Below are 19,736 nucleotides of genomic sequence, written 5' to 3' on the forward strand. Positions count from 1 at the left end.
AAGGGTCACGGTATAGAAATGCCTTTATAAAAGCTGCAGAGAAAAATAAATGTTCCAGCATGGATTTTTAAAACCACCTACTCAGAAGCATATGAAAGAACTTCAACTCTCATTCCACATATGAGAAGTTAATATTAGTGTGAATGTTTTTAAATGAAATTAAAAAAAAATAAGATTAGTTGGCTCACCTGCTGATAAATTAAAACAGAGAAAGGAAAGACATTTAAAAAATCATTCTAAACTAGTTTTGTACAATATTATTTTTATTTTGGTTAAATACATAATAATGTGTTCAGATTTTCATACACTATTGACTCTCATGTTGATATTACCACAATTTAAATTTTGTCATCATGTGCCTAATTTTCCATGACATCCATAATCTTTTGTTTATTTCTGTAGCACAAACTCACTGTACTTTGCATCTTATATCCCTAATTTTACTAATTACTTAGAAACATTTCATAAGTCTGTTAATCATTTCATAATGAAACAAAGTCTGGGTTCACCTAGAGGTTCTTTACAAGCTGCCATGTGCTTTGTCTCCTCCTTAGAAATGCATAGGCCACTAAAATAATTCTGCAGATCAGTCTCTCTGTTATGAGATGTTTATATTTGCTTACTTCTCTGAAGCTGCTGTCCTAACAAACTATCTGTTGAGAAGGTTTTGCTGGTTACCTAGATCGAGAAGCATTCAAAATGACCATAACTCAGTGCTTGCAAGCATGAAACATGTATTCTTTGTGTTGTCTGTAAATATTGACAAATATCAGCTGAGGGGAAATAAATGTAAGTCGAGGATCAGCCTGGTTTAATGGAAAATACTCCAAATTTAGTAACAGAAGCCCTGGATTTGAATTGGAATTTTTGCTCCTGTCACTTACTAGCTTTGGGACTTCAAATCATTTGGCATCTTTGAGGTTTATTCTGCATCTCTACAATAGAAATAATTCTCTTTGCTTACCATTTGTAAGGATCAATTCATTGAGATAGACTTATAACAGTGAGTAAACTATGAACACTGGAAGTTTTATAATTTTTTAGTTTAAAATATGTACCTCCAAATATATTTTCCATCTTGCTAATAACTTAGTTCCATCATATTAAAACTCAGATTACTGATCTCAGTAGCGGACCAATGAAAATTTTGGGCCTCACTTCTACCTCAGCCATCCCAGCCTCACCTGGAAGAGGCCCTGGCAGAGGTCACAGCCGTCGGCGAAAGGAGGCAAGAAGGAGTTGTCATCACACCATGTTGTAGACATGGTTCATGGTACAGATTAGAAAAATGGGGAAGAGAGTGGAATATTGTTTCTGGAAGGGAGAGTTTCTTTCATTTGCTCATTCATTTATATGTCCATTCAAACAATATTTCTACCTCTAGCCCCTCAGAAATGTCTTACGATTAGTAGAGGAAATAGGTATCTTAATGAATAATTATAGTGATCTGAAAAGTGCTATAGCCACCAGGGTGTGATATGGGGAAAGCTCTTAACTGCGCCTCTGTGGTCATCAGAGCTTTGACCTGAGAAAAGTGGTATTTCATCTAAGATGTAAAGATAAACAAGACAAGTGCAGTCAAAGCAAGGAGCGATATTTGCTCCGAGATGATGCACACAGCAGTGGGGTAACACGGTAGCTTGAATACAGGGTACATGTATTGTTTATCCTTTTTAAATTTTCTGGATGTTACAATGTTTTGACATCTTAAAATCTTTTTCTGGCTAGGCAAAGACTGCCTTCCTGGGACTTGCCAATTCTTAGAGATGGCAAAGGGCTCAGGCAGGAGCATGCCTTGGATATGCAAATTAACCAGTCCAGATCCGAACCTGCTGTCTGGCCTGTCCACCCCAGGAGGCAGCATTCCTCTGTCTTAATTATCCCAGGACCAGGTACCAGGCGACCAGGGACCACTCCTATAGCTTAGTGCGTGCTGTCATTATTCAAGCTAGCCAATCCTAAACTGTTTGCCCTGCTCTGCCTTGCCTTTCCTGCAGAAATGCAGGAACTAACAAAGGCCTGGCCTAGGCTCTCTCCTTGCACCTGTCCTTCTGCCTCCTGACCAACACTGGTGCTTCCCCATGTGGCTCTGCATGGCTTGTGGTGCCTGTTGAGTGTGGCATTCCTCCTGTTTCTAGAATCTGTGACTGTAACAAACCTTGTTTTCCTGAGCCTCTCCTTTGTCTCCTCTTGTAGCCACACCTGACTGACCATCATGAAAGAACACAGAACAGTACTTTTGGAGGTTTTGGAGGGAGATGAGATTAGAAAGGAAAACAAGAGCCATGTCATTAAGGGTTTTTACATCGAGCCAGTGTATGGAGAGTTTAACCAAGCTAAGTTTACCAGCTTACCTTCAAATGAATCTTCAGTACCCCAAAGAGTGAGTGAATGGACAGAGGGCCAAGAGGGGATGGTCTGCAGTGAAATTGCTCTGGAATAATTGATGGTCTGTGGACTAGGAGACTGGTACTCCCACCCACTAGTGCTTGGCTGCACGTCATGGTTCACAAGAAAATACACTGACTATAAAAGAGACAGCAAAGGGTAGTGGATGAAAGCACAGACTCTAGAGCCAGACCGCTCGTATTCAAGTCCTGACTCCACCACTTACTACCTGGGTAATTTGGGGCAAGTTGCTTACCTCCTTGTGACTAAATTTCCTCATCTCTAAAAGGGAATAATAGTATCTCCCTCACAGAGTTCTTGGAAAGATTAAATGAGTTAATGTTTGTACAGTGTTTGCACATGGTAAATACATGTCAGCTATGTAGTGTAGTGGTAGTAAGTCCTATTAATGTTTAATTCTGAAAGGGAGACTCAGATTAGTCTTACTAGAGCCTGCATTAAGATACTGTTACATGGCTGGGAGTGTAAGAAGTAGCAGGAGACAAACCACCCAACATAAAGCAATCCGGGGGCTTCAGAAAATAGCTTTGCTTGTATTATAATTATTATTACAGGAGAAATACATGGCTGTGGCCCAAGGATAAACAATGATCAGTGGAACAAAGACTAGTGAATAGAGACTAGAAACAGATCCACAGGTATATAGTCACTTGATTTAGGACAAGGTTGGCATGTAGTGCAGTGAAGAAAGGATGGTTTTTCAGTGGTCAATTGAATATCACAATCAAAAAAACTGAATCTTTACCCCTACTTACACAAAAATCAATTTCAGATAAATGGTAGATGTAAATGTGAAAGGTTAAATGATAAAACTTCTAGAACATAGGAGAATTTCTTCATGACTTTGGTGTAGGCCAAGATTTCTTAAACAAAACCCCAAACAGACTAACCATAAAGAAAAACATTGGTAAGTTGGACTTTACAGTTTACGTGAAATTTACACTTATGTAGATTTAGATTAAATATAAATGTAAATTTGCAATTTACATCAAAATTAGGAAATCTGGTCACCAAAAGATAACGTTATAAGAATGAGAAGGCAAACCTCAATATGAGGAAAAATATTCATATATCGGACAAAGCCCTTTCACCCAGAATAAAGAACTCATCAAATCAATAAGGAAAAGACAGACAACCCAATAGAAAAGTGGGCAAAAGACTAAAGTGTGCATCTCTTAAAAGAAGGTTTCCAAATCACCAACAAGCACATATGAAAAGTTCTCAACCTTAGCCATCATGAGAATGCAAAATGAAATCAAGAGATACCACTCACTACAAAACCACCCAAACAGCTAAAATCAAAACACTTAAAATACGAAGAGATGATAAAGATGTGGAGCAAATGAATTTCATACTACGTTTATTACATAAAGTGAAGAGATTAGTCTTAATCTAACTTTCGACTGGACTATTTTGTAAGTATCTTAAAGACATGAAAACTTGACATCTTTGCTCTCTGTTTGGCTGAAGCCATGGGTGACAGCAGATGGCAGTAGAGCGCACACTGAGCTCTTCGGAAGGTTTTCCTCAGAGCAGTTTGCTCACAGGACTGCAGAGCCTGAGGACACTGTGCTCCCTCTCCCCTCACTTCGCTACCTTGTCGCCACGCCTCACTTCTCCTGTCCCTCCTCTTACTGCCCCAGAGCATTGGGTAGCTCAGATGATAAAGTGCACTACTCTGTATGTAGTGCTGAGGTTTTTCAGCTCAGGTTTGGGAAATACTAAAAATAGAAATATACTTTCATCTACCTCCTAGGGAGAGGGTCACAAAAGAGGTCATGCTTCCAAAAACAAAAAAAAGCAGATTATCTAATGATTATGGAACCCCCTCCCCCCATTTTAACAAAATACACATTTACATTAAAATCATTTTTAAAAAAATCAAACTATTATCCAAAGTATGTAATACATCTTTTACAAATGCAATCTTCCCCAGTGGGACTCTATGTGACATTTTCCTTATGTACCATGATATACAATATATCATAATGCAATATACGATATTATGTAATAGAACTATATTGTATGCTAATACTGTATGTTATATATTTTGGTGTGGCAACTTTAAACCTTCACCAAAAGGCAATATGGTTTCACAGACCATGAAGCCCACTGTCTTCTCTTACGTTCTTAGAGTTGTTTTTATTTTGAGTGAGCCTCCCTATTAAGCAAGATTATGAGATGTTTTTCCACATGTATAATTATATACACGTGTGTGTGTTTTCCCCCTATATTTTGTTTGCACAGTATTTGTACTTTTTAGTACTATTATGCTATCAATTTTCTAGTCTGAATCTCTTATATTTATTCTTTTACTTGACGGAAGCAGAAAAACAGAAAAACAATCACATACGGTCTTGACCTGAGAGAGAGCTATGGACTGCCCCCGGATCTGGTCTCCACCAGTCTGCTGACCCTTAACTTGTACCTGTTTCTTTTCCTTTGAGAGAGAATGGTGAAATTTACAGACAGTGGTCAAAATTGTTTTGAACTGCTGCTTACTCAAACAACGTCCCGGGAACTATTTGAACTTACAAACAACTTTCTTATACACATCTTCCGATTATAAATCCAGTTTTTGTTTTTGACAAATGACAGAGCAAATACAAACAAGATTTTCCACCGAGGATTTGTGTTTTTTCATCCCACAATCACCACAATCAATTTTTGGACACTTGGCACAACTGTGTAAGAAAAAGAAGCTCCTGGGTAGCCAGTGGCGCCACTTATTCAATACTCATCATTAAAGGAAAGACCACACTCATCACTGTGATGCCAAGTGTCCAGCATTGCATGTGGACATAAGAGTAAATGTTTGAAAGAATGAATGAGTACTCTGGTTGGGGTTATTGTCTATTACAGCGAGGAGCTGGTGGGCAAGATCTCATGATGCCATTACTCCTTGCTTCTATGGAGCATAATCAATTTGCAAATATTTATCAGTGCTTACAAATGCCAGGTACTGTGCTAGATGCTAAGGATGTGGAGGCCTCTATCTTTATGGAGCTTGTGGTTGAACAGAAAAGACAGAACAACAAATAAATACAAATGTAATAAATAGTTTCCTATAGCTGCTGTAACAAATTACCACAGTTTAGTGGCATAAAGCAACATAAATTTATTATCTTACAGTTCTGGACATCAGAAATCTGAAATGGGTCTCACCAGGCTAAAATAAAGTTGTCAGCAGGGCTGTGGTGCTCCTTCTGAAGGCTCTGGTGGAGACTTCACTTTCCTGCCTTTTCCAGCTTCTGGAGGCCACCTGCATTCCTTGGCTCCTGGCCCCTTCCTCTTTCTCCAAGGCCAGCAGTGTAGCATCTTCAAATCTCTCTCGGGCTCTGAATCTCTTGCCTCCCTATTTCACCAATGAGGACTCCTGTGATTGCATTGGGTCCACTGGATAATCCCCATCTCAAGATCCTTAGCTTAATCATACCTTCAAAGTCCTTTCTACCATGTAAGGTAACATATTTGCAGATTCTGGGGATTAGGATGTGGATATCTTTTGCGGGGGGAAGGGAGGCATTATTCTGCCTATCAAAAGCACTAAAAAGAAAACCCACAGGATACAAAAACACAAAACATAAAATACCTAAAATAGTTTGGGTAGTCTGGAAAGGCTCATGGAAGGACTATTTTAGCTGAGATGTAAAGGATGAGCAAAAGTCAGCCAAGATGACGAAGTGGGAATGAGGGCAAACACTCCCAGATAAAAGGGACAATATGTGGTGGGAGCAACTTTGTTTACAGCAGCTCTGCACTGACCATTTGACAGAACTGACCAACAGTAAAAAAAAGGATTTGGGGGCTGGCCCCGTGGCCGAGTGGTTAAGTTCGCGCGCTCCGCTGCAGGCGGCCCAGTGTTTCGTTAGTTCGAATCCTGGGCGCGGACATGGCACTGCTCGTCAGACCACGCTGAGGCAGCGTCCCACCTGCCACAACTAGAAGAACCCACAACGAAGAATACACAACTATGTACCGGGGGGCTTTGGGGAGAAAAAGGAAAAAAAATAAAATCTTTAAAAAAAAAAAAAAAAAAAGGATTTGCTTAGAGTCAAGCATATAGTGTCAAAACAAGAAAAAACTAAGTGCCAATTCCATCTAATTCATGATTTTGACCTTCCCCATTGCAGCAACCAGAGCCAAATTTTGTTTTGTCTTACCTAGCTAGGTGTGGTTCTGCCCACTGAACATTTCTCATTTTCTGGAACCTCAAAGCCATCATTACACAGAGTTTCAAAGGATCATTGTCTAGAAGGAAAGACCAACCTCAGAACACAAAGCCAAAGCCAGTGCCCCAATCCTGTCTGGGGAAGGTCCACTCCTTGCTGGGAGTTGGCTGTTATTCTGATCGTGTTTTCACATTGGCAATTTTCTTTTGTAGCCACCCTCATTGTGAGGAGCTAAGGGACAGAACTGATGCAGCAGAAAAAAACAGCTGTTAGCAAACCAAAGCTTTTTAAAAAGTAGTTTTAAAATAAATCATAGAGCTTTTTCCCCTTATGTTACTATTGAACTTTTCTCAAGCCAGCTCTGATTGGAAATAGTTGTAGCAGTATTTGCACGGCACTTTGATTTCCAGTATCTTAAAAATGTTTGTAGCTAGTACTTCCATGGCACTTTGATTCCCAGTATTTTAATAAATATTTGTGTGTCATTCCATGTATCCTTTCTAGCTGCCTTGTATCAGACAAGCACAGCAATGCCAGCTGCCAGGGAGACTCGCTAAATTGACATTTCCAGTGACACTTCTGGAATTTACTAGACCACTTTAGCTCTAACCCCCAGAGGGTAAAAGGTTATGATATTTTGTGCACCAGAGTATCTGTCCCAGATACTAACCAACCCAGAACTCCAAACCCATTTCTCTTGTTCTGTCCGCTCTCCATGGTTATTATAAAGTTGCAGGAAGAGTACTCATCAAATCCCCATGTTTGGTTTTCTGTGAGCTTAGGACAAAGAGGCAGAGTGGAATTGCGGCTAAGAGCAAAAGCTTTGAATTCTGAGAGACCTGGACCTGAATTCTCCACTTCTCTCTATCCTGTGTGTGTGATCATAGGCAGACTCTTCCGCCTCTGTGAGCCTGTTCTTCATTGTAAACTGGATAATATCTGTCTCAAGGGGATTGCTGTAAGGATTGAAGGAGATAATAGATGTAAAGTTGTGAGCACAGTGCCTGGAATAGGTAAGTGCACAATGGATGTAGTCCTGAATAGTGACTGAATTAGTATTTTGACAACCACAAAACAAATTAATGTGACATGCTTCCTTATTAGAATGCATCTGTGGTATACCCGAGGTAAGTGTCGATAGGGTAGTCCAGAGGAGGAGACCAAGCCAAACAACAGTGCTCCAGAAAGAGTACAGTAGTTCCCTTTCATCTGCAAAGGGGCACGTTCCAAGACTCAAGTGGATGCCTGACACCTCAAATAGTACTGAGCCCTATATATTCTATGTTTTTTCCTATACATACATACCTGTGATAAAGTTTAATTTATAAATTAGACACAGTAAGAGATTTCACAACTAATAATAAAATAGAACAATTATAGCGTAATACTAATAAAAGTTACTGTAGATCTTAACAACCTCAGCATATGATTTTTTTTCTTTCCTTACTAAGTAGAGAACTTTCACCCTTTCACTTAAAAAAAGCATTTTATGGCTTCTCTTTGGCAGATCCAAATTGCCAGCATCACCACTCTTGCATTTTGGGGCCGTTATCAAGTACAATAAGGGTTACTTGAACACAAGCACTGCGACACGGCAACAGTCAATCTGATAACCAAGATGACTACTAAGTAACTAAGTGACTGATGGGTGGGGAGTGCGTGTACAGCATAGGTACACTGGACAAAGGGAGTCCCGGGTGGGACAGTGAAAGACTTTGTCACACAATTCAGAACAGCGTGAAATTTAAAGCTTATGAACTGTTTGCTTCTGTTATTTTCCATTTGATATTTTTGGACCATGGTTGACAGAGGGTAACTGCAACCACAGAAACCAAAACTGCAGATAAGGGGGGACTACTGTAATAGCTTCAACTGACCAAGAAGCTCTATATGGAACAACACTGGGATGAGGTTGTTAATGCAATTTAAGGCCACTTTTATTGAGTATCCAAAATAAAGGAAGAAATGGCCTTATTGTGTGCCACTTACATCTTATCTATGGTATTGTGTCTAGTTCTGAATGTACCTGGTTCTAAGGAGCCTCAATAAATTGGATTTTATTTGGAGGGCGGTGATCAGGATGATGAAGGATCTAGAGATGCCCCAGGAAGAGTAACAGAAGGAACTGAAAAAAGGTTAACCAAGACCATGATGGCTTTCTTCAAATATTTGTTCCATGGAAGATGGAGTTAACATCCATAAAATTCCCACGGACTGAACTAGAATCAGTGAATGGAAGCTATGAAACAGTGGTTTTCAGCTCCAAAAAGGGAAGAACTTTCAGATAATTTAGAGCTGCCTAAATAATTATGGCTCTTTGTCATTCAGGTCTTCCTACAGATGCCTTACAGCAATGAGTCTGGGATGCAGAGAAGGCTCATCTGCCTTAGGGGAAAGGATGGACCCCATGCATTCCAAGTCCTTTCCCGGTCTGCCACTTGGGTGTGCACATAAAGCCTTCCCAGACAAAATCACGATATCAAAGGAGGGTGTCGATTTGGCCTCCTAGATGGTAAGGCTTGACAACTAAAATAGTGAAGAATACTTAAAGCTAATTGCTTTGCACACAGAATAAACTCAAGGGTCAGAGACTAAGTGGATCATAACAGGCTCTTATTTATATAATTCCACCATTTTTGGAAATATAATTCATTCCATGATGTATGTATCTAAGTCCATAACGTAACAAGCCCTGTAATTAGGGTTGTCCTGAGGAGCCCTATAAATAAGAAGTGGTTTAGGAAAGAAATGGATGGAGATTGAGTGAAAGCTCTGTGACTCATTTCTTCTTCCTCATGAAAGAAATGAGTTCAAGGTTAGATATATAATTAATAGGCAGATTTGTGAAAGTAGTAGAAAGTATAGTAGACTGAAAGTCAGCAGGTTTGGGTTTTAGTGCTATCTCCATTGGGAGCTGGACCTTGGCTAAATCGGTTCTGCTTTCTGGGCTTTTGCTCCATCATTTTTAGTTGCGACGATCTCTAGGGCCTCTTCTATCTTTAACTCCATGATCCACAGTTGATAACTTTCTACAGGTAAAATGCTGGATGAAGATAATTAAGGTTCAGATTGAGCCCACTCGTCCTTGGACAAATCATTTAATCTCAAATTTAGTTATAGATGTTTTTAAATAATGGAAAATAACCTTGAGAGGGCAGGCAGGCAGGATTTGTAAGAAGTACATCAGTTTAAACTCAGTCAATGTATGTCAAAAAATGTTAATGACCTTGACATTTGAACATGACCTGTAATATGGTGCATACCACCACAAAGCCCTGAATTACTACCCCCAAATAAATCAACCTGTGGAAGAACATTGCTGCTTGCCTATGCAATATCCGTTCTCCCCTTCTTTACTATGGAACACTAGTTACATTTGGGATGGAATGTGCTCAGTTTCCATTGTGTAGGTGGATATGTTTCATGGTAGCCACTGAGAGGTGAGCAGAAGTCCATTAGAAGGGGCTTCTGAAAAGACTACTGATTTCCTCATAACAAGGGATAAACTTAGCTGGCAGACACTTTTTGCTCTCCCTCTCTTCCTGCCTGGAATGTGGTCATGATGCCTGGAGGCATAGAAGTCATCTTGAGCTCAAGCATGAGGAGGCAGAGCAGGAACGTACAGAAGACTGGGTCCTTGATGGCTATCATGAGCATTTGTGTCAGTCGAAGGCTGCTTCCACTTCTTGTTACTGGGAACTCTAAACCCCTATTTGTAGACAGATATCTGTTACATGCAGCCTAATGCAATCCTGACTGATAAAATACCCCTAAACAACTACTTCCCAGTCATTCCACATTAATTACACCATAGTATGAACTAATTTCACCTGATCCCCTCCAGAATGTCCTCCCGCTTAAGAACTCATGTAACCATCAGCAGCCTAATCAATATTCAATGACACAGTGGAGAATCCTCCTCTTGTATCTTCCTCTCTGCTTTCTTCTAAATATGCTATCTGGTGTTTTCTGAGAAGATGCCATCATTATCATCATCACCCTCAACAAGACTAACAAACAAGTGAGCAGCAAAAGATCCTTAAGGAAATTTTGTGTGTGTGTGAGGAAGATTCTCCCTGAGCTAACATCCGTTGCTAATCCTCTTTTTTTTTTTTTTTTTGCTTGAGGAAGATTAGCCCTGAGCTAACATCTGTGTCAGCCTTCCTCTAATATGTGTGTAGGACACTGCCACAGCATGGCTGTTGAGTGGCGTAGGTCCGCACCTGGATCTGAACCTGCAAACCCCAGGCTGTCTAAGCAGAGCGCGAGAACTTTAACCACTGACCCTGGGGCGAGCCCCACTTAGGGAACTTTTCATTAATTAGACTGACTTCCAGCAGCATTGCTTAATTCAGGGACATTTAACAAGAGAAGAGAAGGCATTAGCTCAAACTTTCTTGAATAGCCACTTTAAGGGTTACTCTTATCCCATAAAACTACATTTAAGTGCTAAGAAGGCAAACAAAATATTATTGTTTAATTTTTATTATAATTAACAGATTTCATGTCAAATTTGTTACACTAGTTATTTTTACAACTATACACTTTTAGCATATTGGAGTCTCTTATAAAATTATGTGTAGGGCCGCCCCCATGGCCGAGTGGTTAAGTTTGCACACTCTGCTTCAGTGGCCCAGGGTTTTGCCGGTTCGAATCCTGGGCGCGGACATGGCACCGCTCATCAGGCCATGCTGAGGCGGCATCGCACATAGCAGAGCCAGAGGCACTCACAACTAGAATATACAACTAGGTACTGGGGGTCTTCGGGGAGAAGAAGAAGAAGAAAAAGAAGATTAGCAACAGATGTTAGCTCAGGTGCTAACCTTTAAAAAAAATTATGTGTATATTACATTTATGCCTGTTTTATAGAACTTAAAAATAAATTTATAGTTTTAAGTGATTATATAAGTTTATACTTATCTTTGCTTTTATGACATGTCAGTTGGTTATGTTCTTGAGTTCTTCGTCAGGATGCTACTCGGTTACAATAATTTTCCTAGAGGGAAAATAGGCTTGATTTTGTAGCAGTCCACTTTATGATGCAGTTTCCAGATATGTCTGCACTCCATTTAAGAAGAGACAATAGGCACATTTCTCTTTTTCCTATAAGGATTTGGATCTTATGTTCCTGCTGGAGAGGACAAGCTGCCTTCTTAAAGCTCTCTAACTCAAGTCTGCCCTGAAAATCATGAGATTTCCTTTATGTGTTCTACGTCTGTGCATCATTTCGTTAACCACCCCAGTTCACTTCCTGAGTACTCATGCTCACTGCACTGCCTCACCTGCTGTTCACTAGGTCTATTCCTCTGTCTCTCTGAGCATGCTGACATATCCCTCAAATGCAGCCAGGAGCTTCTCCTCCGTCTGATTGCATAGGCACTAGCTGGTTGGCTCTTCCATCCCTCCACGGTTTCCATAAGAAATGCAATCACACCAAGCATTCTGTAATTTTCTGAAGATTCTAGGGGCCCCAATCATGGCACAGCCCCCAACATCTCTGCTCTCACTGTGTCCCTCTCCTCCTCCCTTCCTTCCTCTCCTCCTCCCTCCTAGACTCACACGGGAAGTCCCTGCAGAATAACAAGCCAAATTCCTCCTCTGTAGACCCAGCGTTTACCCCAGGCAGGAAAGGCATTTTCCTAAGGGAGGCAAGTTCTCCCTTGGAGGAATTCCAGTACCAGTTGCTAACAGAATTTTTTTTCCATCTTGTTACACTTATAATCATTACACATAAAAGGCATTTGCTGGGGCTGGCCCCGTGGCCGAGTGGTTAAGTTCACGGGCTTCACCTTGGTGGCCCAGGGTTTCACCCAGTTTGGATGCTGGGCTCAGACATGGAACCACTCATCAGGCCATGCTGAGGCGGTGTCCCACATGCCACAACCAGAAAAACCCACAACTAAAAAGCATATGCAACTATGTACTGGGGCAATTTGGGAAGAAAAAGCAGGAAAAAAACAAGATTGGCAACAGTTGTTGGCTCAGGTGACAATCTTTTTTTTTTCAAAAAAAAGGTATTTGCTCACATATTTTCATGAATAACCAAAGAAAGCCTGGCTCACAGAATGGTTTCATGGTCTCATACTTTAAACTTTGTCTTTACAAGTGACAGAAGTAAGAGTGCAAACAGAGGGTTTGGAGCTTCCTTTAGCTTGTAGTGGTCATGGAAGCTAGCAGAGTAAAATCAGGATAAAAACAGACCCTTGAGATCCAAGCCTCATCTTGTATATTTACTGTGTTATAGTCACATGTTAAGTGTTCCTAGTTTTACACACTCCAAATCGGGGAGTATGTGCAGCATCTAATGCCAAAACTCAATCATTTAAATGAAAAACCCCAAAGACACGTGAGGGGAGCTGGCCCGTGTCAGTGGGTTGTTGATGAGGCACTTGCTTGGGCCTTATGAAGTGAAAGGATCCCAGGAAAAACCCAAGGGAGACAGAGGTCCTTGGGGCTGAAGGAACGGCCAGCCAGGTTAAGGAGCGCTTGTGATTGCAAGGTGTGAATTGAGCTCAGCTGACTAAGCAAGAGTTCAAACTAGAAGCCAAGCTTGATGAAAATTTTGCCAACAATTGGAGGAGTGATTTCCAATTTCCAGTGGAAATTGCCACTGTCTTTTAAAGAAAAAAAATTGAGCTGACTGAGGTTACATTTTACTAATATAACAAGAATATGTTCTCTAAGAATTATACATTTGAATGAAAGCCATTAACCAATCTTCCAATCTTCTGAGAGTACCCTGTCATATAAAATTCTGAAGAAAAGAGTTTCCAGCTCTTGACCCATATATCATGAGAAGTCCTGCCTCCTTCCAGTATTTCTGAGGATTCCTGGCAGGGTGTGCACGAGTGTGTGCGTGCTTGTGTGTGTGGTGTGTGCACACGCTGACGCACGTGCATGTGCTCACTTGTGTGGGGGACGTGTCACAGCAGAGGACCAGAGTGTGGGGGAGGCACGGTAGCTTCTGTTCTCGAAGTCGCCTCTCACTTTGGTTCTGCCCGAATCCTCCTTCTCGTTTCGCCTCCTGCACCTGCAGTTCTCGCTTCACCCCATGGGGATCCCACCCCTCTTCCTTCATTCCCCAAAGCACTATGAACACTAGTCAACTATGTTTTAAGCTTTTGTTGAAGTTCTGGAATAACAGAGGAGGGGCTACACCATACCCCAGATAGGAAAACAACGCCACGTTGAATATCAGACCTCCTGTTCTCAGTCTTTCCGCCGACTCTGCACTATGGGGAATGGACATTGCTGTCTGTCCTTCCAGGTCCTGGCTGCTGTGTGCTACTGGGACCTGCTTTCCTCTCTACCCTGATCATCGCCCACTTTCCTCTTCTTGGAGTCCCCAGGGTTCCTAAACCTTTCTCCTTCTGCCAGTGCTGATTCTCAAACTCTCTATGCAGCATGTGCCTTGCAGAGTCCACCTTTTATAACCAAAAGCCCCCACCAGATATTTCTCGAAGAAAAGATCAGCCTTGTCTCTTCTACCTTCCAGAATGTAAAAGCAGATTCAGTATTTGTTTTTCCTTTTTTTTTTTTTTGGTCCCACCAGAGCCCAAACTTTCTTTTTTTTTGAATTTGTTTTAAAGATTGGCACCTGAGCTAACATCTGTTGCCAGTCTTCTTTTTCTTTTTTTTTTTCCTTCTTCTCCCCAAAGCCCCCCAGTACATAGTTGTATATTCTAGTTGTGAGTGCCTCTGATTGTGCTACGTGGGGTGCCACCTCAGCATGGCCTGATGAGTGGTGCCATGTCGGCACCCAGGATCCGAACATGAGAAACCCTGAGCCTCTGAAGTGGAGCATGCAAACTTCACCACTCAGCCACGGGGCTGTCCCCTGTATTGCTTTTTATTTTCCTCTTTTTTTTTTTTTGAGGAAGATTAGCCCTGAGCTAACATCTGCTGCCAATCCTCTCCTTTTTGCTGAGAAAGACTGGCCCTGAGCTAACATCCACGCCCATCTTCCTCTACTTTATATGTGGGACACCTACCACACCGTGGCTTGCCAAGTGGTGCCATGTCCGCACCCTGGATCCGAACTGGCCAACCCCGGCCACCGAAGCGGAACATGTGAACTTAACTGCTGTGCCGCCGGCCTGGCCCCTGTGTTGCTTTTTAAAGTAGTAATTGTGCCTTTTCTGTAAAACTTGTAGAATAATGATTATTTGTATTCAAAGAATGTTCGGGCTTCATTATCTTCTTAGAATATTGTCAAGTTTTACCACGGGGAGAAAGAAATCCCCAAATCACAGACTTTAGTGGGCCTAGCAATAGTAGCTTACCCCCCTCATTTGTGGATCAGAAAACTGAGGCCCTAAGCAGTTGTGTGGTTGGCCCAAAGTCTCTGGCAAGCCCCTCAGTGGAGAGCTGGGATTAAAGCCTCCTCAGGACACCCACCGCCGATCTGATAATAGTTTAATAGAGACAGGATATAATTCAAGTTGTTCACCTTGCTTGTCCAGTGCAACCAGTGTGCTCAGAATTCGTATAAGCATGACTTATGGGTTTAAATCACATGTAAATAGTATGCTTAAACATGCAAAAATATGTGCATATGTATTAGTTGTACAGGTGAAACTTATTGCCAATAGGGAAATTTGTGTTGTATTGTCAAAAGATGGGCAGAGCTTCCTTTAGTGCTGCTCAGATTACAATTCAAATTGTTATAGAAAAAATGTGAATAAAACCCATGGGCACTTGAGTCCTATTCAGCCCTCAGTGTTGAGTCTGGGTTTTTTCCCACCGAATAGTTGCCTATATCTGTTTCATATCATTAGAATGCTTGGTGACTCCCGATTCTTAGGGCACGGCTCTCTGTCTCTAAATCACACTTCTTAGGCATTTAAATCGTTTTTCTGATCATAAAAATAATATATATTCATTGTAGAAATTTTGAACAATACAGGAAAGCACGAAGAAAAGAAAACAAAAATATCTATAATTCCATCACCGGAGATAACCACAAATTGCATTTTTGAATTAGCATAATCCCCTAGACATTTTTCTTTGCACTTTAAATAATATATATCATATTACACTTTCTTCCATAATTGGATTATATGCTACATACTTTCTTTTGTAGCCTGCTTTTTTTAAAAAAACTACACAAAATAAGCATATTTCCATGTGATTAAATATTCTTCAGAAAATGATTTTAGATATCATTATTTTTTTAAATGGTTTCTTCCTAAAGAGGTAAACACTAGGGCTAACCCCATTTACTGATCCCTTGAATTGCTCGTGATGAACTTTGAGAGGTCACTCAAGGTCAAGTCCAAACACTCCTTAATATGGTTTCACTGTCTGCCCTTATTTACTTTTCAGCTTCTTCTCTTCTCATTGCTCCATCCACACTCAAACCCTAAGCCCCAGAGACTCCAGACTAAGTTCTTGGAATGAATCTGTTGGTCATTCAACCAGTATGTCTGTCTGTTCTCCCGCCTTTCCTCCTCCTTGAGCCTTCAAACCTGTTATGGCCTCTTTCTGCAAAGCTCTCCTTATTTCAACTGCCAAACTCCCACCTCATCTTTCGGCTGTCAGCTTGGACTTCCTTCCTCAGGAAGCCTTCCCTGCTCTCCCATGATCAGGTCAAGTGTCCCTTTCCTACATCCCCACAGCATCCTCACTTCCCCTTTCATACCATTGATCCTGGTATTGACTTAACCTTTCCTGTCTGCCTCCACCGAAGAACTGAGACTTCTGTCAGGACGGCAGCCCTATCTACTATCTTGTTCATGAAATTGTATCCCCAGTACTGATAACAGTATATGGCACATATTTTATATTTATTTGTTAGTTTATTTTTTAATATTATGTATTTCTCCACGAGAATACACCCTTCATGAGTAGGAGCCTTGTCTGTTTTATTTGCTGCTGTATCTAACCTCAGTGCCTAGAATTCTATTAACACCTTAAAGTGTACCATTCTATATTTTTTTCTGTCTTTGTGGCAATATATATATATACAGTATACACCATTTATGTGTTGAGACGACTGTGCACACTTTTTTTTGTAACCTGCTTTTTTCACTCAACTATATATTGTGGATATCATTTCACATTAGTAAATAGTGAAGCGTAGCAGAATATGCCACCCCAAAACATGACGGTAGGAGTTCAGGACAGGCCACCCCAAAATATGCTGCTTTGGTATATTGATTATTTTGAACTGTAGGTACTTGAAAAACAGTAAATTCAGAGAGAGGCTTTCTCTGCACTCCTCTCATCTGCCTAAAGACAGAGCCTCAAAAAGAACACAGTTGTCACAGATCCCTTTCCCCGAGTTTCACCAGCCCGGGAGGACTGACTCTTATCTCAGGCCAGGAGACTAGAAGTCAGTGCCACCCCAGACAAACTTTGTCGCAAACTACCACACCTCTCATCTACTCTTTTAAGGGCCCATTTACCTTTCCTAAACATCTCCCCTAAGAGCTCTACACCCTCCCTCCTCTTCCCTATTAAGATGGTATTTAAACCTGAATTCTAAGCCACCGTGGGGAATTACTCATTTTTCCCTGGGTATCTCCCATGCATACATGAGATGTTAGTGTTAATAAACTTCTATTTGTTTTTCTCTTGTCAATCTGTCTTTTTTTACAGGCCTCTCAGCTAAGAACTTGGAAGGCTAAAGGGAAGATTATTTTTCCTCCCCTACAATAGTCTTCTGTAAAAACTTTCTCTACCCATCTTCCATTCTTGGACCTTTTGATTATTTTCTACTGTAAACTTTTAAGTGTGTCCTAACCATTTAGAAGAGCGACAAGCAGATTCTATGAGTAGAAAGAGCTATCTGGTGCACATACACCTAGATACAAGAAGGTAGCGCAAGAGAACGCTTTCCTTTTCCACCCCAGTCATCTGGCGTTCCCAGAACCTGCCCACTCAGAGCCCGCCCCGCCACCCTATAACACCTGCCTCAACTCTCTTCAAGCATTTTACCTCAACCTTTGCTCCACTCGCTTACTCCATCCAGATTCTTCTTTCTCAAACCTCTGGCTCAGAATTTGAGATGCTCAATTCACTCTGGTTTGTCCCATAGTGAAGCTGGGGCAAGGATAAAGGAAAGTGGCCCTGTCAGTCATAACCCTCTCCCTTCCACCCTTAGTCATAAATCATAAGATTCAGTCATAAGACTTGAGCCCCAAAAAGGAGTGATTAGAGGTTTCTTCCCTCTTGTGTGCCCAGCCCACAATTTTTACAGGGCAGTAGCCCCAAAGATCAGTCTGACTTGTTTGGGAAATAACGCTTTGTTCAATTTACAAACATTTAATGAGTTTCTCTTACACTAGAATTTGGGTTCTCACTCCAGAGCTGGAATGTTAACTACTAAATTAACTACCACTATCGACTACTAAAGCTCCCTGGGGCACAATTATAGTGAGCCTTTTTCAACGTGCTAGAAGGTCTGGACTTTCTCTTGTAGGTAGTCGGGAGGAATCGAAGGTCTGAAAGCCAAGGACTGATGTGTTTTTGGTAGGGTGGTTAACGTCACCAGCATAAACTTTTTAGCTTTCGGGTTCAAACACAGCTCTATGACTTTTTGAGGACACCTGATCAAGACAATTTTCTACGGCTTCAAATTCCTGTTCTAAATTAAGATCAACGATGTCTTCTTGCTGGAATGCGGTGATACTTAAATATGATAATGTACATGAAAGCAATTTGTTAACTACCAAGATAAAAGTAAATATTAACTACTCTGATTTCTGCTGTATTTCAGAAAAATCAATGAGCTAGGGGCAGAATGATATGAGAGCCACTGGGGACTACTCTGATAATCCAGATGAAAGAGGATGACAAGGCCCTACACTAAGGCAGTGGCAATGAGGAGGGAGAGGAAGGACATATTTAATGGATAATTAGCACAATTTACAAACTGGACCAAATGACTGAGTGGAAGTGGGGAGGGAAGGGAAAGGGGATCCGAATGATTCAGAGTTTTCTGTTGAGTCAGGTGGATGGTGATGTCATTAATGTAGGAAGAAGGGTAGGCAGGATCGTGCATTCTATTTCAGGAATATTGTGAAGAGGTGGCTCTGAGGCACTCAGCAAGTGGAGATGATGAAGTGTGAGCGGCATTATGAGTAGAAGGCTCAGAAAAGAGGTGTTCTGTAGATTCAGATTTGGACATTTTTGGGTATTTCTGTTACTAAAACTATGAGAGCAGATGTGATGTCCAGGTAAGATGTATAAAGAAATGGTTTGTAACTCTTTAAAGCAAAGGAATCATCCCCACTTACACACAAAAATAAATGCTTATGCAGAAACTCAATTTGGGCTTCACTGAGCTCAGTTTGAGAATCACCAACTTGGAGCAAGAAGAGAAAGTGAAGGGTTAATTGCCATATTGAGAGTGAAAGAAAGCAGCTTACACAAGATCAGATGGAATTTTTATTTTGGATTTTTTTTAGAGCCACTTTGAAACTCTCATTCTTTTAGAAGCCTCCTCACCCAGTCATATGCACTACTAATATTTTTTCTGGCTTGTTCTTTTTTTTAAAATTTATTTATTTTATTGAAGTGTAATTGACATACAATACCATATTAGTTTCAGGTGCGCATCATAGTGATTTGATATTTATATACATTACAAAATGATCACCACAACAAGTCTAGCAACCATCTGTCACCATATAAAGTTATTATAATATTATTGACTATGGTCTCTATGCTGTACGTTACATCATCATGTCTTCTTTGTTTCATAACTGGAAGTTTGCACCCCTTAATCCCCTTCACCTATTTTGCCTATCTCTCCGCTGGTTCCCCTCTGGCAACCACCAGTGTATTTATGTATCTGTGAGTTTGTGTACTAGTGTATCTTCTTTGTATCTATGAGTTTGCTTCTCTTTTGTCTTGTTTGTTCATTCGTTCTGTTTTTCACATTCTACATATAAGTGAAATAATATGGTATTTGTATTTCTCTGACTTATTTCACTTAGCATAATACCCTCTAGGTCCATGTTGTTGCAAATGGCAAGATTTCATTCTTTTTTATGATTAATATTCCATTGTGTATACATACCACATCTTCTTTATCCATTCATCTACCAGTGAACACTTAGGTTACTTCCGTATTTTGGCTGTTGTAGATAATGCTGCAAGGAACATAGTGGTGCATGGATATTTTCAAATTAACATTTTCATTTTCTTCAG

The 19,736-nt window shown here is 40.7% G+C and overlaps 2 long non-coding RNA genes across 3 annotated transcripts in view; both read right to left on the reverse strand.

The window, feature by feature from the left end:
- The window catches only part of LOC102148452 (uncharacterized), an 82,364-nt gene that overhangs the window by 34,478 nt on the left and 28,150 nt on the right, over nucleotides 1-19,736 (reverse strand). The gene's annotated exons all lie outside the window — the stretch shown is intronic.
- LOC138915147 (uncharacterized) lies at nucleotides 8,011-17,626 on the reverse strand. Its single transcript, XR_011421605.1, has 3 exons — nucleotides 17,520-17,626; nucleotides 11,498-11,577; nucleotides 8,011-10,290 (listed from the first exon to the last, which is right to left on the reverse strand). It is a non-coding gene; the product is annotated as an uncharacterized lncRNA (long non-coding RNA).

This window comes from Equus caballus, chromosome 9, assembly GCF_041296265.1.
Source record: "Equus caballus isolate H_3958 breed thoroughbred chromosome 9, TB-T2T, whole genome shotgun sequence".
In the NCBI taxonomy this organism is placed as follows: Eukaryota; Metazoa; Chordata; class Mammalia; order Perissodactyla; family Equidae; genus Equus; species Equus caballus.